This window comes from Chinchilla lanigera, unplaced genomic scaffold, assembly GCF_000276665.1.
Source record: "Chinchilla lanigera isolate Chin_1 unplaced genomic scaffold, ChiLan1.0 scaffold00096, whole genome shotgun sequence".
Classification (NCBI taxonomy): Eukaryota; Metazoa; Chordata; class Mammalia; order Rodentia; family Chinchillidae; genus Chinchilla; species Chinchilla lanigera.
The window spans coordinates 1,976,073-1,981,880 of NW_004955497.1; the positions used below are offsets into that span (position 1 = coordinate 1,976,073).

The window sequence follows — 5,808 nt, forward strand, 5'->3', positions numbered from 1 at the left end:
TCGGTTCGGAGCCACCGCTGGACGAAAAGCCCCGCTGATGAACGGTCGGGGGAGGATGGTGGGCTGACGCCCGGGGAGATGGGAAGTCAGCCCTGCCGGCTCAGGGGGCTGAACGCGCACCCCGGGCCTGGAGGACCCCGCTACCGGGGCGCCCTTCCCTCTGCGGCCGGGCCGCGCCGCACCCCGGTCCTGCTGTGAGTCCCTGGGGCGTTCCCGGAGTTTCCACCCCGCCGCTGTCACGTTAGATGAGCAGGTGAGGGCCTGTGATTTTGGTGGAAGGCGTGTAGCTTTCGTGTTTGCTTTAGAGCCCGGTTTTAAGGTTGAGTGGTGGGGAAGGGGAGCCTGCGCCCCTCCCGCACACAGCAGCGGAAATTTTAAGAATTTATTTACAGCCGGAGATTGCTAAGCAGTAACTGCAATCACAGAACCTAGAAGCATCACTATGAAGACATCATAATGCAAGGTCAAAGCCATTAGAAATAATGCCACACGGAGTAATTCCTTCACACCGCGCTGTATCCCTAACCCTTTCTTTTTGTTTGTTTGATTTTTGAGACAGGGTCTGGCTAAATTGCCCAGGTTGAGCTCGAATTTATGGTCCTCCTGCCTCAGCCTTCCAGAGTGCTGGGATTACGGGCGTGCACCGCGATGCCCAGGCCAGACAGTATTCTTAGTACAGTTTCTGCAGGGTTAAACTAAGGTTGTAATTCGTGACCGCTCACTGAGGTCTCCAGCAAGAGTCCCCTTTTTATGCTGTAATACAGTGGTAGGTAAAGAGTAACAATTACTTGGACAATGGATGCTACTTCTTGAAGTAGTAAAGCTTGTGTAAAACATTCTGTTCTCCTCGGTTTTACACCTTAAAAATCTTTAGTGGCAAAGTTGACCCTTAAGCTCTGGGCATTTGGGTGGGTAGATTTCAGCCTATTTTCCAGAGAGACTGATTGGAAAGGTTGGGTTCAAGATGGAATCTGGATCGTTGTGGAAGAGCATTCAACCCTTTTTCTTCTTGCCGTCTCTGTGTATCAGAACTGTGCTCCTAATTCTCAGCGGGAATACCAATACATCCTCTACAAGCTATGTCAGCGGGACGTGTTTTCTGTTGGCCACGCCGTTTCGTTTTTGGCGCTAGCTCTAAAGTGAATTAGAACATTAATTTCCTAGGGCTGCCACACCAGAGTACCACGAACTGGGCTTGAGACACCGGAAATGTCTCGAGGTTCTGGAACCCAGAAGTCCTAACTCAGGGTGTTGGCAAGCCCAGGCTCCCTTTGAAACCTGAGGGCAGAGTTGGACCTTGCTCCTTCCCAGCTTTCCTCGGTGGCCATCAGCCTGTGGCTTTCAGCTCTGTCGCTGCAATCTCTGCTTCCACTGTGGGCTGGCCTTCTTCTCTCCTCTGTCTGTCCCCTGGGTCATCTTCTTGTGTTGGTAAGTGTCTGCCCTACTGCGGTCTGACCTCAACTTCACGAGTTACACTGATCATGACCTTGTTTCTGAAGAAGACCGCATTCTAGATCGCTGGGTTCCAATAGCGTGTCTTTTGTCTGGACACCATCCACGCACACACACAGTTTTGATTCTACTTGAGTGGGTCACCTTGCCTACCACCTTGAAAGGGGCTTGAAGGTAGAAAGTATTTCAGACATCCTGCTTCCCCCACTGTGTGGTGAAGAGAGTGTTTACGGAGTACTTGTTGAATGGACACTTGAAGGTTCCTGTCGTCACCCAGCTGTTTCCTGTTAGTCACCAACCAGCTCACATTCATTTTTGATTTCTAAGTGACTGCCACATGTTCAAATAATGTGTTGACTTTCTAGAAAATGTCTCTGATCTCTTTCCTTGGCCTAAACCTAAAGACATCCTTGTGAAGCCCGTGTTAGGGCTTGTGTCTAGATGTCCCCCTAAAGCCTCATGCACTCATAGGTGGGGATTTTCCGAGCTCGCTGGAGCTAGGGTGTGATGCTGAGATTAGGGCTTTGATCCTGGGACTAAGGGTGCCCCACTCTGGGTGTGGACCGTGCTGCCCAAAGGGCAGATAGCCTGGATGGACTGATTATAAAGGGGCAGAAAGAAGGCGTTTGCTGCTTGCTGCACGCTGCCTTCTGTGTGCCCTGCCGTGGAGTGTTTCTCCTCTGCGGTGCCCCTCTGCCTTGCTGACCGTGAACGGAAACCTGTGCAAACTGGGAGCCAAATAACCCTCTCCTTCCTTAACTCGTGGGTGTCAGGTATGTTGTCCCAGCAACGAGAAACTAAGACAGCACATTTGGGGGAGGCAGTAACATTTCATTCTTGGGGGAGCGTTTCTGCAGTTCTAAGACGAGAGTTAAAGTTCTTTTGCCTAGGACCCAGTATCCTAACCCCTTCTTTGCTTTCCTTCTCCCTAATGGGGCAGTGGTTTCCCTCGATCTCTGCGAATGATTGTGATAACAGGGAATTCCTTAGAGGTCATGATGTGAGCAGAATTGTATCTTATGACGGTGGTAGCAACCCCGACTGCCCATAACATTCTGGCCATGGTGGAAAGAACGGATCACAGAGAAGAACATCTAGAGGCACCCATTTTTCTGCTCCCTTTTTGGGGGGTGGGGAGCACAGTGGTGGGGGATGAGTGTTGAATTCCTTTGTCTGTTGGGTTTTCCATTTTTATTTGCTGTAAGGCTCCAGTCCAGCCTGACTCCCCCAGGTCCCAGGGTGCTTGATAGCACAGACACTGTTCTCAGCAGGGAACTCAGCTCAGCACCACGGCTGTCATCAGCAAGCACCGGATACTGTAAGGGAGATAAGATCGCACAAGGAATTTTGCAGGTCCCAGGACATCTGGAGTCACCCGAGAATTGCCACCAGATGCTTCAAGGATTTTGTCCACTGAGGTGAAAGACAGCCAGAAATTTTGACCACGGCTGTTTATTAAAATCTTCTGCCTAATGTCCCCTGCCTTCTTTCCATCCCCATAAAAGGGGCCCACTTTTGTTTGTTCAGGGTAGAGGGTCTCAGCACCCTCTGCCTGCCTGTACCCACACGCGGTGAATTCCGCGCCGTGTTGCCTTTATGCAGGCCTGGTCTCTGCTGGTCTCTGTCCCTTGAGCCCATGTGTTACAGTTGCTACCCCTGATACTTTTTGGAACAGTGAGTTCAGCAAAGCGGTTCTGAAGTTCGAAGCAGCTTTCTTATCACCACCTTCTCCTGCTACCACCCCAGTTCAGGCCACCATGAACTTGGACCTGAGTGGCAGATGGGGTCTGTCCCCAGCCCCAGCCAGTACGCTCCCCATCCCCCAACAGAGGAGACAGAAGAATGGAGCTGAGTGATCTGCAGGAGCATGGCTTTTAATGAAGACTGGAAGAGTGCAGTCTCCTGACCTAGGAGGGAAGCAAGCTGCCCGCAGGCCTGGTGACTAATTTCTGGCTTCCCCCATTTTATATCTATATCTATATCTATATATTTGGCTTTTTTTGAGGCAGAGTCTCATTAGGAGGTTCAGGTTGTCCTTGAACTCACTTCTGTAGCCTAGGCTGGCCTCGAACTCCCAATGATCCTCCTGCCTCAGCCTCCCGAGTGCTGGGATTATAGGCGTGCACCACCAGGCCCGGCACCTCTACTATTTTAAGTTCTAGCTCTGGACTGAGGACCAGAGATGACGGAGGGCAAATTGAGGCAACTATGCAACCTTTAGGGTTATGGAAATCAGAGATGCAGTTAGGCAAAGAGTGACGAAGAAAGAACTCACGAGCTTTAAAACTTAAACTATAATTCCAAAGCACTTGAAAAAATCTAGTACTAAGAAGGGATTCAAATAAACATCAATAATCAGAACTTGAATTCACATACAATGTGGGAAGCAGTCTGACAGACCTTTTTTTTTTTGAGGCAGGGTCCTTTGATGTAGTTCCAGCTGTCCTCGAACTCACCATGTAGCCTCAGCTTATATTCACGTCGATCCTCCTGCCTCAGCCTCTCCAGTGCCAGGCCGGCAGGCAGCTTACTTCCCTCCTAGGTCAGGAGACTGCCCTCTTCCAGTCTTCATGAAAGCCATGCTCCTGCGCATCACTCAGCTTGATGGTTCTGTGTCCTCTGTTGGGGGATGGGGAACGTACTGGCTGGGGCTGGGGACAGACCCCATCTGTCACTCAGGTGCAAGTTCACGGTGGCCTGAAGGGGGGGGGCAGGAGAAGGTGGTGATAAGGAAGCTGCTTCGAACTTCAGAACCGCTTTGCTGAACTCACTGTTCCAAAAAGTATCAGCGCTAGTCCTTGCCTAGCATGCTAGGGTTACAGGTGTGGGCCACGCCCAGCCCTGACAGAGACTTTTAACAATGATTTGCTCTGTGTGTCCAAAGAGGTAAGGGGAGGGAATAAATTACATCTTAAAAGAACATGAAAATTTGAAACTAAGAAAAAAAAATGGAAAAATAGGTGAATTTGAAAAATAACTAGAAGTCTTTATAATGGCTGAGGGTGTAGTTCAGTGGTAAAGCCCTTAGGTTACCTGGGTTACCCCCCCCCCAACACCTTCCAATAAAAACCATAGTTAACTAAAAATTCAATAGACAAATGCTAACCTGGGCCCTGCAGCAGAGGAATGGAGCGCGGGAACTCCCTCTAGAGTGGGGCTGGCTTCTACCACATGCCCTGAATATCTCAGCCATTAAAGCGTGGGCCCTTGCTGACACTTGTGAATAAACCAAGGTCGTGAGGGCTGCGGGTGTGGCTCTGTGGCAGAGTCCTTGCCTAGCACGCAAAGAAGAATAAAACCGTTCCCTGTTTCTAGGGATGGGGTCTCCACAGGATGGCACCTCTGCAGCTAAGGCTACCAGAAAGAAAAGGTTTTGTCTGACCACCCCGGCTTCTTGGAAACCGGCAATCAAAGATTCTGCGGCCGATGTGTAGCTCCGCGATCAGGGCAGGTGGCCCTTGCCAGGCCTGCGTGGGGCCTCGGACGAGGAGAAGGCTCCCGCGGAGGCTTTGTATTCTCCATGCGGCAGGTAATCTGCAGAACCCTGCGGTGCTACTAGGTCGGGATGCCCTGGGCGGCTGCAGTCTCCTGCCTCACGGTGCGGGTGCCGCGAGAACTAGAGCGGAGGCCGGGAGACTCCCCCAAAACAGAGGCACTCCCGCTGGCCAGGGGTCTCTCCCCCCGTCCTCTAACCTTTCCTGTCCAGCCGGCGAAGCCCCGCCGCCCTCCGCAGCGCGCGTTCCCGCCCTGCCCGCCCAGAGCAAGCTGCTGCCCTCCCCGGCCGTGTTCCCCCGGCCGCAGTCAGAGCGAATCTCTAGGAAATCCAACTTTCTTAACACGCTGATGTTTACCAGGACGGCAGAGAGCCCTCGCTACTCCCAGCCCCCAGGCCACAGCCGCCCAAGGCCGCCCGCGCTGGACCTCTGCAGGCCACTCGCCACTCCCGGGGACCTCCCCGCCCTCCTCCAGCCCTGGCGCTCTGGAATTCCCGGGAATCTCTCCTCCCCGACCATGACTTTGCCGGCTGTCACAGGAACATTCTTCCTGTTGCTCACACAGCAGAAATACTAGGTGTGCTAGGAGAGATGGGTCCCAGGTCATGCTGGTTTTTTTTCCCTTTTCTTTTTAAATCTTGTTATTGTGAAATTTTAGACGTATAGAAGAGCTAGAAAAATACTGCGGAGTTTTCCTGTAGAGCCGTCTCCCCCACGACCCCCAAGTACCGGCTTAGGTAGCCATGATGTGTCTATTAAAACCAAGACATTAACCCGAGTACAACAATATTAACTGAACTACAGGCTCCAGGTGGGTTCCCACTGGCCCCCACGTCCTTGCCCTCTCCTAGGGCCCGCAGGG

The 5,808-nt window shown here is 52.0% G+C and overlaps 1 long non-coding RNA gene across 1 annotated transcript; it reads left to right on the plus strand.

Annotated features, from left to right (window-relative positions):
• Positions 1-6: 6 nt before the first annotated feature.
• Positions 7-5,799, plus strand: LOC102014582. Its single transcript, XR_001231438.1, has 3 exons — positions 7-253; positions 4,768-4,981; positions 5,307-5,799. It is a non-coding gene; the product is annotated as an uncharacterized LOC102014582 (long non-coding RNA).
• The last annotated feature ends 9 nt before the right edge of the window (positions 5,800-5,808 follow it).